At 36.5% G+C, this 14,993-nt stretch overlaps 1 protein-coding gene across 1 annotated transcript in view; it reads right to left on the reverse strand.

Annotated features, from left to right (window-relative positions):
- PDE7A (phosphodiesterase 7A) overlaps positions 1-8,337 on the reverse strand; it is a 150,146-nt gene extending 141,809 nt beyond the window's left edge. The window contains exon 1 of the mRNA XM_053896555.1: positions 8,186-8,337. The gene's annotated coding sequence lies outside the window, so the exon portion shown is untranslated. The remainder of the gene's footprint in view (positions 1-8,185) is intronic.
- Positions 8,338-14,993: the final 6,656 nt, after the last annotated feature.

Here is a 14,993-nt window from a genome sequence, read left to right on the forward strand (position 1 = left end):
CACATACACCTCCATATTAACAATTTAATACGGTTCACAGTCTCTTCTGTGAACATGACTCCAAAATCTTTAGTCCTATGGTTCTTTCAAGTTTCAATCCCTCATTTCTCACTGCTTGCACCTAGTTGCCCCTTTAAATCCCACACTCATTAAGTCTACAGTGGAAATTATCATCTTCCTGCCCAACTTTCTTCCTCTGTTCTCCTTATGTTAACAACACTAGTGCCTCCCTGGTCATTTGGGTGCAAAATCCCTCATCCATCCTCCCTGCCCATATCCAGTCAGTTACAAACTCCTATCGGTTTCATTTTGCTAATACTGCTGTCGTTTCAACCCTTTCTTCTCACCCAGTTCCCTTTCTTCCAACTTCCAATGACTATTTTATCTAGTCCACCACTGTTAGCCACAGTATCCAGAAGGATGTCTTACCTAACGTGGAAAATCAGTAACTACATATTGGAAGAATGAATAATTCTCCCCAGCCAATGCCTCTGCTCATACAATTCTCTTATCTAGGAATGTTCTTGTACCATGTTGCCAATATCTACTCCATTATTCACAGTACAACTCAATTGTTTTACCCTCCATGAACTTCTCCAAAAAAGGAAAATTTCAGGTTTCTGAATTACTCAGAATTCTTGGCTGCAAACAGCAATAGCCAACTTTGAATATTTTAAAGAAAAAGAGCAACAAAAATGGTTTATTGAGTGATGTGATGGAGACCCAGAATGGTTGGGAGACCAAAAAACAGGCAGGTCATCTAATCTGTAGGCTAATCAGAAGGAATTTGCAAGGATGCTGCCACCTTTATTGTCACCACACCCTACTGCTGATGGATCTAGGAGCCAATACAATCTCCTAACCATCCTTCATCTTTCATCACCTTTTTAGGATCAAAGTCCTATGTGGGCACATACATTTGGCTAATCCTAGGTTATGTGCCCAGAAGGGTTGAGGACACAGGATACCCGACGCCTTGACTTTTATAGGAGGTTGCAAAACTGCCTCTTCCAAAGACTCTTATAATGGGAGAGTCCCAGTATTTTTAAAATACAGATACTAGGTAGTAAAACAAAGCAACAAATGTCCACTATCATGTCCAATGGCCTTGTCCTGTGGCCATGTCCTAACTCTTCCACAGGAAGGCAGAATTCATGTCTGGCTCATTTTTGTATCCACTGCAGTCCCTAGAAAAAGCTCCTTGCACATCTAGTTCAGAACATTCTCTCCTATTAACTTTATTGTAACTATCTTGACTTAAAGTTTCTTGTGTACACTGCTCCATGCCACTTTAAATCTTTCAGATTTTAAAAATTTCTGATGTTTTCTGTAAAAGCTTGATAAATATCTGTCAAATAAAGGAATGAATGATGACCCTTTTAAAGCACAGAAGCCACGGTGTCTTACACCCATTCTTTCACTCACGTTTGACTACATTCTTACAGCTTTTTTCCACTATAGTATTTAACACAGTTAAGAAAGCACTTAAAGCTAATAAAATATTCAAATTATGTTGTTGAAAGGTATACCTACCATTCCTCACTTAACCATAAATCTTTATTATTTGTTCTCATTTCCAGAGTCTAAGCAACTCTACTTTATAAATTTTCCTCACATCAAATTTCCATTTAATGCACTAGATAGCTAGCAGTAAAACAAAACAAAACAAAACAAAAAAAACAAAAAAAAAACCCCAGTGTTTTTCTTCAGCTGCGTCATGCTTCACTTAATTTCCCACTTCTCCTTGTTGAAGGTGTCTCTAATTACCTTTTTGTATCTTCTTTGTTTTCAAGTTTAAACGACCCACAACACCTTTAAAATTTTCAGATGTGTTAAATTTCTGATTTCTTTTTTAAAAGTTTGTCTTTTCTAGAATATTCTATGCTATTTCTGAGCAGCAGCCATTTCCTGGGTTCACTGAGTAACCAGAACACACAGAATATTTGTTGGACGAGTTGATTAATAAGACAGGAAAAGTACATCTTAAGGACTTAGAGGGATGCCTGCATCAAACACATAAATGGTAGCAATTAGATCCATGCCATCGTCATCCAAACGGTGTAGTGCAGGGGTTCTCAGAGCATGGTCCACAGACCCCAGGGTGTCCTGAAGACCCTCCTGGGGGAGATCCAGAAGCTCAAAACTATTTTGGTATAAATACAAAGATGATATTTGCCTTTTCCACTGCGTTGATATTTGCAATGATGGTGTGGAAAAAAATGGTCAGTAAAACTGCTGGTGCCTGAGCACAGAGCAAACGGCACTACTGGCCATTGCATTCTTCATGGCTACGCACTTACTTCAAAAAAATGCCAATTTCAGCTTCTGCATGTCACTGAAGTAAAAATTATTATTCTCATGATATCTCAACCCCTGAGACCACATCTTCTTCATATTCTGTGTGATGAAATGAGCCGTGTGCGTAAAGTGCTTGTGCTACGTGCTGAAGTCTGCTGGTTGTCCCAAGGCAAAAGACTTCTGCCATCGTTTGCGTTGTCAACTAAAGTAGCTGATGTTTTCATGAAAACACCATTTTACTTGAAAGTATGACTGATAGACAAACTCTGCTTATCATGACTTGGGTATTTGACAGACGTTTTCTTTAAATGAAGTAAATGAGCCGGTCACTTCAAGGAAAACAACTGACAGTACTTGTCGTCAGTGATAAATTTCAAACTTTCAAGTGAATATTACAATTCATCCACTACCATGAGCTAATTCTTAAAGATTTTTCCGATGATACCAGTGGTGCTATTAATGGATGTACTTTCTTATATTATGTAATGAAGTGTGCCAACATTTGGATAATCCACATACAGAATTAACCAGTATTTTCTAAATGACTAATGCATGATTTACAAAAGCATACAATGGTGAAATGATCCATCCATTCAGAGTTCAAGCTGGTCCAGTGGATTTTGATGTAACAGGGTATGGAAAGTACTGTGTAATATTAAACAGTGTGTAAACACATAACCATAACAAATGCATTTTGTAAATTGACAAATATTTAAGTTAGTTTTTTTGAGAGAGAGAGAGACAGAGAGAGAGCAAGAGCCCATGCAAGGGTGTGTGAATGGGAGAGGGACAGAGAGAGAGAGAGAATCCCAAGCAGGCTCTGCACTCAGAGTAGAGCCCTTCTCAGGGCTCGATCCCATGACCCTGGGATCATGACCTGAGCTGAAACCAAGAGTCAAATGCTCAACCGAGTGAGCCACCCAGGCACCCCATAAGTTAATCTGAAGTAATGAGAAAATCTAAGACTTATTAGTTTTTTTTTCTATAAAATTGCTTTCATTCATGATTTTTAAATTATACCAAATTCCTTATTGTTTAGGATTTTTTGGAGGTGTTCTGATAATTACCCTAAAGTGTTTTATATATTGAATTCCCTTTGAAATTTACATAAATTTATACACATCATTTGCACTGAGATTATTAAAAAGTTTTCCCTGAAAGCCCACCATATATACCAATTGTACATTTGTAAATCTGTTATTACTGTGAGCCCTCTTTGGAAATATTTATGCTTTGTTCTTTCCTTTCATTAACATATGAGAAAAAAACAAAGAAATGAACCAGGGTCTACATGACTCTTCCAATCTCACAGTCCTTTGATTTTCTCCCTTGTCCCTTCCAAATAGCAAATATTCCTTTGGACATTTCTGAAACTCTTCTAAAGCCTTGCTCACTTTTATGTGACAGAGGATGTTGTGAAAAGAAAACAAAACCAAACAAAACAGTGGATAGAAATCAGCAGTTCTGAGTCCCAGTGTTTTCACTAACCAATTGTGTAGTTTTAAATTTTCTCATGTGTCCAGGGGCACTTGGGTGGCTCAGTTGGTTAAACGTCTGACTCTTGATTTCGGCTCAGGTCATGATCTCACAATCATGAGATCAAGCCCCACACTGGGCTCTGTGCTGACAGTGAGGAGCCTTCTTGGGATTCTCTTTCTCCATCTCTCTCTGCTCCTCCACTCCTCATATGTGCACGCTCTCTCTCTCAAAATAAACATTAAAAAAATTTCCTATGTATCCAGCCCTAAATTTCCTCATCTGTAAGATAAAATTGCAGAAATTATCTTTTTAAGTCCTCTTCTAGCCTTAAGAATTTCCTAAAATCTATAATCAAAATCCAGAGTATGTCCAGCATCCCTTAGCAAAAAGTAGTTATAAGTCTTGAAAATATTCATTATGATTTTTCCTTCCCATCTTTTTTCTTGCTCCTGCCTAAGGATTGCTGCCTCTTCTATGTTATTCAGATGAGAGCTTCTAACTTCCCAGCAATATCTTGGGTCTGCTCTCTTGAATTCCCCTCTTGACTTAGAGGAGTCATCTGCTCCAAAACTATTTTCAGAGAACAGTCCTTGTGAGGCAAGATAGCTCAAGTTTGATTATTCACATAATATAGTTAACCCACTTCTTGAAGTCATTTCTATGTTAAGTGCTTTGTAAACATCTAATTATTTCCTACAAGCACCCACTGAGATAAGTATTTTTATTCACATTTTACACACGAGAGAACAGCCTCAAAGAGACTTAGTGAATTGTCCAAGACTATGTAGGGCTATTTTCTCTAACATTATCTAAATTAGACATAAAAGATTCTAACAATACTTGCCAGCTTTCTAAGCTAGGCTGCTTAGAAACACATGTCTAGTTATCATATTTTGACCTTGTAGTATAAAATTCTGTCCAAAAGATACTCATAAGATCTGAATTACAAAGTAAACTGTTTTCCCTTTTGCTTCAAGGAAAGAGTCGCAGTATTGCTGACAATCATCATTAAGATTACTATGCCTTGGGGTCTCAGTCAGTTGAGTGTCTGACTTCAGATCATGATCTCAAGGTTCATGAGTTCGAACCCCACATTGAGCTCTCTGCTGTCAGCACAGAGCCTGCTTCAGATCCTCTGTCCCCCTCTCTCCTTGCCCTTCACTGGCTTGTGCTCTCTCTCTCTCCAAAATAAACATAAAAAAGAAAAGATTACTATGGCAGATCATGGCATGTATTTTCATCAGACTGCCTATAACTCTAAATTCCAGTAAAGCAATGAAGATTGATATATTATATATACTGTCTTTCAAAATGGAACCTTCTAAAAAATGACACAACAAAATTCTCAAGAGTAACTTATACCCTTGGGAACTCACTCCACTTGTTAATGTGCCAGGCCCATGTTCTGGTAAGTAGCCTTCAACATAAAGGTTTTTTACGAAGAGGGTTTTGTTTTGTTTTTGGTGGGGAAACTGTTATAGTTTCTGTTCTCTGCTTCAAGAATACACTTTATTTTGGTTTTGTGAGTTTTACTTTCCTGATTTCATTTACATTTGCCCAGTTAAGATGTTTTTGGCATCCACTTCATTTAAAAATATTATTATGCACTGGAAATGGCATTTGAATTATTTGGGCATATTGCTTTTGAAATAGAATTCAATGCCAAAAATTTAATCATGCTGGTGGAAAATAAAAAGCCACTGAATTGTCCCTTCTATTAACAACCAACCTTAAAGAAATTATTAGCCCAAGGAAAAGCAAATTGTCATTCATCAAAAGTTAGGATGTTTCAAGTTGCAACAAGATAATTCTATGAAAGAGAATCTGTTGACTATTATGTGCATAGATATTGCTTTTTCAGGATCTGTGCCACAGCAACTTCTTTCCAAGGACCTTTTCCACGAGGCTAATCAGTCCTCAATTGTTTCATCATCATCTTCTTATTTCTTTCCTTCAGTAACTTTCCTTTTCCTTGGCCCATAGGTGATTTATTTCCTCACTTACTTTTTCTCTATTTTTTTTCTTTCCCAGAGGCCCCTTCTTACTGTCCTTCCCTCAAGTTTTCTTCCACATTTATCAATCCCAAAAACCTATCATTCTTCTTCTCACACGTTCATCTCCTTAACTCAAAAATTAGAGTGTCCAGAATAATGATACATAATGTTTGGTTGGGGATGCATATAGATAGAAATATTTGAAACATTTAGCTTTTATTTTATTACTTATTACTCTCTACAAGAATCAATACAAGCAACCACTATGGAAAGCAGTATAGAGGTCCCTCAAAAAATTAAAAATAAAACTACCATATGATCCAGCAATTCTACTTCTGGGTACTTGTCCAAAGAAAACACTAATTTGAAAAGATATATGCACCCCCATGTTCATACAGCCTTATACACAACAGCTGAGACACAGAAGCAACCTTGGTGTCCATCAACAGATGAATAAATAAAGAAAATGTGGTGTATGTATATACAATGGAATATTGGTCAGTCATAAAAAGAATGAAATCTTGACATGATTTCCCCTCCAGAGGTGGGGTTTTTGGGGGCATGAGAAATGGGTGAAGGTGATCAAAGAGTAAAAATTTCCAATTATAGGGGCACCTGGGGGGCTCAGTCAGTTAAGCGTCTGACTTCAGCTCAGGTCATGATCTCATAGTTTGTGAGTTTGAGCCCCGTGTCAGGCTCTGTGCTGACAGCTCAGAGCCTGGAGCCTGTTTCAGATTCTGTGTCTCCCTCTCTCTCTGACCCTTCCCCTATTCATGCTCTGTCTCTCTCTCAAAAAATAAATAAACATAAAAAAATTAAAAAATTTTTCCAATTATAAAATAAATAAGTCCTGGGGATGCAAGTGACTATGGTGACAGCATTGTGACTATAGCTATATGCTGTATATGCCATATAGCATAGTGATGTTATGTATAATGCTGTCTTGTTATATTTGATAGTTGTTAAAGAGTAATCTTAAAAGTTCTCATCACAAGAAAAAAAAATTTGTAAGTATGTGTGGTGACAGAGGTTAACTAGATTTATTGTGGTGATCATTTTGCAATATATACAAATATCGAATTATTATGTTGTATGCCTGAAATGGATATAATATTATATGTTAATTATACCTCAATAAAAATAGAGTCAATACAGGGTAAAGTTAGATGGGACAAATGCCAGTTTTAAGAACAGTTTCTTCCTGTAACAGACTTTAACTGCTAACATAGCCACAGCATTAACCCAGTTTTCTGGTCCCTTAGAAAAGAGCTAGTGGGGCACCTGTGGCTCAGTCAGTTAGGCATCCGACTTCAGCTCAGGTCATGGTCTCGCTCATGGTTCATGAATTCCAGCCCCACATCGGGCCCTCTGCTGTAAGGGGGGAGTCCACCTTGGATCCTCTGTCCCTCTCTCTCTGCCCCTCCCCCACTCATGTGTTCTCCCTCAACCTCTCTCTCCCAAAAATAAATAAAACATTTAAAAAATTATATAAAAAAAGAAAAAAGCTAGCTAGCTAGATGATAACAAATAGAAAGGAAGGAAGACAGGAGTAGGGAAAGAGAAAATACAGAAAGAAAGAAAAAGAAAAAAAGGAAATGTAAAACTGGTGCTGTTCTAAGTAGATCATCTTAAGAAGAGGTTAAACTATCAGAAATGTTCTAGAAACAGGTAAGACTTGGGAAGCACACTACAAACCATTCTGAATCTTTTGTGATGATGTCAAAGTTCTATCAATTCATAGAGTATGTTTTAAACTCAAATATCATTCTGCTGTCCCAAGGCTTAACTCTTGATTAATACAATTTGGATGAAATAACACTGTATCTATTCCTTACATTCAGAATACACTTCATTAAGATGAGACAATGCCATTTTTACTTCTTCAGTGCTGTCCTCTCTTTTCTAAACTTTATAGAGTGAAATGGACAATTTATTATTTTGCCAAAGTCTTGGAAAATCCCCAAGTTTGCAGATGGCATTCTAGAATTTGGAATTAAGCCCCACATGGCCTCTGTCATAGACAGCCATCACTGGGAATGGCTGTGGTCTTTCTCTTTCAAAGATAAAAAGTGAAAAGAAACCTCTGGGGGCAGTTTGGGGGAGAGAATTCAGTAGTTTACTCTCTGGTCTTCTGTCTTGAGAAGTGTTATAAAATTATTTCTGTTATTGCTTCCCTCATAGTGAGGCACCAAAATAAATTCCCAGATTTTATTTTTCCTTTGAGAACACAGCTACTGTCTTGCTGGCTCTATATGCAAGAGGCTGACAGCCACAGTTCTGGCTCATCCTCTGCCAGCAAAGTCACTACATCACTCTCCTTTCTAACCGGATGATAAACCCATTTTCAAACCATTGTCATCAAGGTGCTGAGGGAACAAGATTAAAAAATTTTGAAGAAGACATTACTCACTCACCCCTGAAGCACTCCACTTATTTTCATTTCTCAGGTTACTTCCCGTCCTGTTGGTAGGTAAATATATTTTTTACGTGGTTGCAATTTCAGATCCTCTTTCTTGAAATAATAACATTGTTTGAAAGCTCTTTTTTTCAAAAGCCACTGTTGCTGTGTACCTCCTTAGGACCTCCTTAGGTGACTTTTACTAAGCCTGTGCTCATAAACAAGTGTGAAGGGGCAGAAAGGGGAGCATTGTCATTACATAATCTTGGCACTGATTACTAAAGTCTCTAGCATGTTCTTTGACCTTCCCATTTTGACCTGAATTTCATGTTATGCTTATGCTTTAACATATCCCACACCCAATATTTAATTTACCTTTGTGAGAAAATAGATAGATATAATATCTGACATTTTAAGGAGCTATACAACAATTGTTTTGCTACAATAATATTTTCCTTTCTTTAAGTTTAAAAAATTTTAAATTGCAGCATGGTTAACATAAAGTGTTTTACTACTTTCAGGTGTACAATACAATGGTTCAGCAATTCCATACAAGTTTGGTAAAACAACGAAAAAAAAAAAAAAGAAAGAAAGAAAAGCAACCAAGAACTGCTTAGCTTAATTATAATAGACTGGCAAAGTGTTGCCATGGAATAAGTGACATCAGCAGGCCAAGCAATCTGGAAAAATTAGCTGCAGCATCACATTTACAAAGGAGAAATAGAAAGGAAAGAAAAGCCTTACCTTGCCAGGAGGTTGAATCTCCTAGGAAAGAATAGTATTAAGTACAGTTGAACTTCCATGATTTTTTAATTTAGTGTTCTAAGGATCATTCTGTAATTTTTATCTTGAAAGACTGCTGCTAAAGAAGTGGTGCTTTTCCTAGATTAATAGCCTGTTATGAATTTAGATTTTATATAATACTTAGGCATACTTGCAAAATTCTGGTATATTCCTATTCAAATAGAAATGGAAAATTACTGGAGAAGACCTATAGAAAATACATTAGGGAATAATACTTTGGTTATTTTTCTGTGTTTTAAGGTATATTTAAAATGGTCTCGATGCTTCTTTTCTTTTTCCTAAAGAGGGAAAATTATACCATCTGAAATATTGAAAGGCTTAAAATAGCCTATATGATTTATACAGACCATTAAAAGAATAGTCCTCAAATCTACAAATCTGTCATTCATCTTCCTCTGAGAATACATTTCTGTCTCTCATTTTATATCATAGAGTAGTTAGTGATGAAGGCCTTAAGAAGTCATCTAATCACTCCTGCCTTCTGGAACAAATACGTCTTGATATAATCTGGAAGAATAGATTTTATGTTGGGAGCTGAAACATTTTTCTAATACAGCATGTTTTATTTCTGGTTGTGCAAATCCAACCTGCTGGGCAAGTCTCAGATTCTCCATATAGATTTATTTTAGGGCACTCAGTAAGGTATGTCCCAGGCATAAACTGTCAAGATGGCACAGTCTGTCTTTGATGTTTTCCATTTCGCCTATTGGGATCTCTTTTCTTCCAGACCCCACCTGCTGCCCCGCCTGCCACACACCTGTGATAACAGCCCTGGGCAAGTGTTCAAGGTGGGCTGGTTGAGCTGGCACTCAGAACGTTTTTGCTGATTCAGCCTGGCTTTCATTTCCGTGGTATTTGTTCCTTGTTTTTGAAACTACGTAATTTTCCTTCATTGTCCCTAGACAACTCTATTGAAGATTCCTGAAGACTCAGAGGAATGTGGTTCCAATATAAAAGTTTTTTTCTCTTTTGGAGAAGAAGACTACTTCTTTTTAGTAGTCTTTAGTAGTCTTAAATCACACTACTTATTTCTGTGTGGAGATGTAAGTGCTTCTCCATGTGTGGCTCACATGATGAGCATTCAGTAGTGAGATAAGATGGGATCAGGAGCAGAGTGACCGAAGCTGGGGATGCTGAAGCTTCAGGTCCTTTTTTTTTTTTTTTCATGTGCAGGTCTTTCCAAGTCTTTGAGAAAGACCTTAGCAATGTGCTTACATGTCATAAATTTTGCAAAATTTGCAAAATAAAGTTATCGTAGTTATCCTCAGTCAATAGGGCTCTCTTGCCCCTTTGACTTCCCCTCTGCAGCACTTGCACTTGAGTCTGGTATTTTGGAGTGGCTGTGGTATTACAGGATCCTGGTAAGGGGAAGTTCAATCCGTGATAGTTTTAGTTTAGGTTTCGTAGAATATGCTTATGTGGTTTGCAGTCATTTTTGTGATTAGTTAAGTTATTGCTAGGTGTCCTGATGAAGGAATAGCTTCTGGGAATACTTGCACCTCTCACTATGTTGACCTACCCAGCATCATGATAAAAAGGTATAAAGACAAGATTTATATAACATACAGGGGTTCTATCACAGTCCTCTTACCAGGACTGTGTATGTAAGTGGGGGAGAAATGTGTCTAAAGGGTCCCAAGCTAGTTTATGGAAAATTCTTCCAAATATCACAAGTATAAAACTGTAAGCAGAGGATTCAGTTTGCATCAAAACCTAGGCATAACTGTAGCTTTTCAGTTGGGATATATATATGATGGTTATATTCACAATATATTCATATATCATAGTCATATATTCATTCATATATCATATATGATGGTTTCTTTTGCAATGGGAATTGTGTGAAACATAATTATTTAAAATTCTTTTTTTTAAAGTTTATTTATTTTGAGAGAGAGAGAGAGAGAGAGCATGTGTGCATGCACGCTCATGCAATTGGGGTGAGGGGCAGAGAGGGGGAGAGAGCGAGAATCCCAAGCAGGCTCTGCACCGTCAGCACAGAGCCCGATGTGGGGCTCCAACTCACGAACCATGCATGAGATTATGACCTAAGCTGAAATCAAGAGTGGGACACTTAACCGACTGAGCCACCCAGGCATCCCTATTTCTGATTTCAGGCAGTACTAAAAACAGTGAACATGTCTTTGTATCAAGTTGGAATGATTTATGCATCCCAGACCTCAATATGTAAAACAAATCTTGATCAACTATACTGCAAGAAAGACTGAATTACTTTTCTATACTCTTTATAGGAGAGGATATTACAAAATAGCTATTGTATGAAGAAGCTACCAAAGGGTACTAAAAACCAAAGCATGTAGGAATATTATAATGGTATATCAGGCAGTTAATTAATAAAAGTATTATATAATATTCCTGGAGTTTGTATTACTTATGGCATTTGTCAGCATTTAAAAAAATTTAAACTTCTTGAGAATTCTATTATCATTCTAAATTTTTACCTAACTTTGCATTTGTGATTACATATTCTTTTGTTTAAAGATTTCCCCCCCCCCCATAAAAAAGCTTTTGCACAGTGAAGGAAATCATCAATAAAATGAAAAGTAAACATACTGAATGGGAGAAGATATTTGCAAATGCCATATTTGATAAGGGGTTAGTATCCAAAATATATCAATAACTTATACAATTCAACACCAAAAAACCAAAAATCCAATTAAAAATGGACAGAGGAGATGAAAAGACATTTTTCCAAAGAAGACACACAGCTGACCATAGGTACATGCTCAAAATCACTCATCATTAGGGAAATGTATATCAAAACCATGAGATATCACTTCACACCTGTCAGAATGGCTAGAATCAAAAAGTCAAGAAATAACAAGTGTTGACGAGGATGTAGACAAAATGTAACCCTTGTGCACTGTTGGTGAGAATATAAACTGGTGCAGCCACTATAGAAAACAGTATGGAGGTTCCTCAAAAATTTAAAAATGCAATTACCATATGAACAAGTAGTTCCACTACGGGGTATTTACCCAAAGAAAATGAAAACACTAATTCAAAAAGACATATGCCCTCCTGTATTTATTACAACATTATTTATAATAGCCAAGATATCAAAACAACCCAAGTGTCCACTGATTGATAGATAAATGGATACAGAAGATGTGTGTGTAGACATTATATACATTATATTATATTCCATTATATACACACACACTATATATATATATACAGTGTGTGTGTGTATGTATAATATATATATTATATGTATATATTATACATACATATATAATGGAATATTACTGAGCCATAAAAAAGAATGGGATCTGGCCATTTGCAACAACATGGATGGACTTAGAGGGTCTAATGCTAAGTAAAATAAGTCAGACTGAGAAAGAACAAATACCACACAATTTCAATTATATGTAGAATCCAAAAAAGCAAAACAAATTAACAAACAAAAACGAAGAGGAAAGAAAGAAACAAAGAGACAAAAAACCACCAGTCTTTCCAGACAAAGAACAAACTGGTGGTTGCCAGAGAGGAGATGGGTGGGAGATGTGATATAAATAAAGGAGATTAAGAGGCACAAACTTCCAGTTATAAAATAAATAAGTCATGGGGATATAAAGTACAGCATAGGGAATATAGTCAATAATATTGCAATAACATTGTTTTGTGACAGATGGGACTATACTTACTGTGGTGAGGACTGAGTAATGTATAGAACAATTGAACCGTTATATTGTACATCTGCAACTAATATAACACTGTATGTTAATTATACTTCAATTAAAAAAGACTTAAAAAAATAAAGAGGCCCCCCCAAATTATATAAGCTTCTGTCTGTATGAAACCTGGGTATGCCTCTGAGTGAGATGAGATGAGCTAAGTCAAGTTGATCTCTGTTGGACATCTGACATAATGAGCTAATCAAATGAGAAATGAAGCTCATAAGAACAGGTAAAATAGTGAAGGTCAGAAGCAATTTTTGTTAAACAATAACATTTTCTGTTGGTGGATATGATGGTCACAGGTTTTGATGACATTACTTAGGGGAAAGCATATGAATTGGTTATAATTTTTAATTTTTACTGCTTTTATTGCATTTATTCACTTCCTGCTCCCATCCTGAAACATCTTATTAGTTGTTCAGCACCGGTGGAATAACAACGGTAAACATTTTTTTCAGCAGTGTTTTGAGGTGGGTTTGTCACCTAGACTTTTTTTAATTGATCCTTCCACTTATATTAGAGGGTTTTTCTCTAAACTGCACAACCCCAAAACATATATAAAAGTCACTCAATGTATTTTTTTTCTTTTTTCTTTTTTTTTTTAAATTTTTTTTAACGCTTATTTATTTTTGAGACAGGGAGAGACAGCATGAACGGGGGAGGGTCAGAGAGAGAGGGAGACACAGAATCAGAAGGAGGCTCCAGGCTCTGAGCTGTCAGCACGAGCCTGATGTGGGGCTTGAACTCACAGACCACGAGATCATGACCTGAGCCGAAGTTGGACGCTCAACCGACTGAGCCACCCAGGCGCCCCACTCAATGTATTTTTTAACTGACTTGTCATCCTTACCCACTTAGCCAAGGCTCTCTTCAGGGGACCTTACATTTCACCTCAAGTGCATTTACAAATTCAGTTCCTTAGAACATGTAGCTGGAGCCAGGGGCATGTGAGGCAATAGATTGTAACAGCATCCTAGAACCAGTTCTCTTGGTGCTGCCTCTATACATTCTTGTTATGATGATTAGTTAATTCTTACTGTTCATTACAAACGCCTGAAGTTCTGAGACAAGCAAAGGCACGTTGTTGATGGTAGATTCTTGTCTCAGGAATTTGCATTCCTTATTATCCTTTGGAGATTGGGGAGCTTCTGACCCCATCTATCCCAAATAGATACACCCATCCTCATAGAATCCTATTCATTCTTGCTGACTGACTTTCGTAAAGTTGTGTAGTGATATGCAGGAAAAGCATGCAGAAACTGTCTTCTACTTCACAGCTTGAATTTTAATCTTTGCATTCTTGAGTCAGACCCTGTTTCTCCAGAGTGTTTATTATTAGGTTTAATTCTCTGATATAAATCTTAGAGTCAGTATATAGTTGACTGGTGATAGTTAACTAGATTGAGAAGATCACTAGCATCCTCCTCTGCCTGCTTCTGTCTTTCTCTCCCTTTCACTTGAGCTCTGCTAAAAAACTACTAGACAGTTTTGCCAAAATTGGAAAGGAGCACAACATAGTTTTTAGAAAATCAAATTATGAAAAACAGATTGTATCTGTCATGTTGTTTGCATATCCCAAGTACAACATGGGTATACACAAATTATATCAAAAAACTTTTGAGACACTATCTAGAAGATACATTGGGCTTTATGTTTAAAAAATTCATAAGTTTTATGTACTTGAAGAACTGTATTTAATCACACGTTGGTTTTATTGCTATTAAGTATTTGAAATTACTTAACCGTATTGTTTTCTTAGTGTTGGAAGAATGACTCAGTGAAGGTTTGTGAACTGTTAACTTAGTACAAACGATTTTCTGTGGATTAGGTGTCACACTAGATCTGAATAATCAGTCCCCAGAAGCATGGCCGTAAATCTGTCAAATGTCACAACCTGGTGCTTGCTTGAGCTTATCAAGTCATAAGCCTTTTCTGTTTATTAAACTGAGTTCAAGGAATGCAAGGAGAATATGACCCACCATATCTCTATTGCATTTTAATCACACAAAAAACCAAATTTCTTCCAGTTAAATACTCCATAATCTGAAAAACACTGATAGTGTAACACGTTTATTCAAACATTCTAGCAAATCATTAGCCATGTATAACACTTGACATAGAACACTCAGATTCTATTTAGCCAAGTTTGACCTTGCTAATATTTTAAGTGAGTTTTTATATATGTATAACATTATACATTCATAATGTAATAGCAATATTATACATACAAATATATGTATATACGTGATCTTTATGCACAAAAATATTTTAATGTAAACCTCTAAGGAATTAACAAAAGAACTGGAAATCAGAAGACAT

The sequence above is a fragment of the Panthera pardus genome, unplaced genomic scaffold, assembly GCF_024362965.1.
Source record: "Panthera pardus isolate Hobbes unplaced genomic scaffold, ASM2436296v1 HiC_scaffold_7, whole genome shotgun sequence".
Lineage (NCBI taxonomy): Eukaryota > Metazoa > Chordata > Mammalia > Carnivora > Felidae > Panthera > Panthera pardus.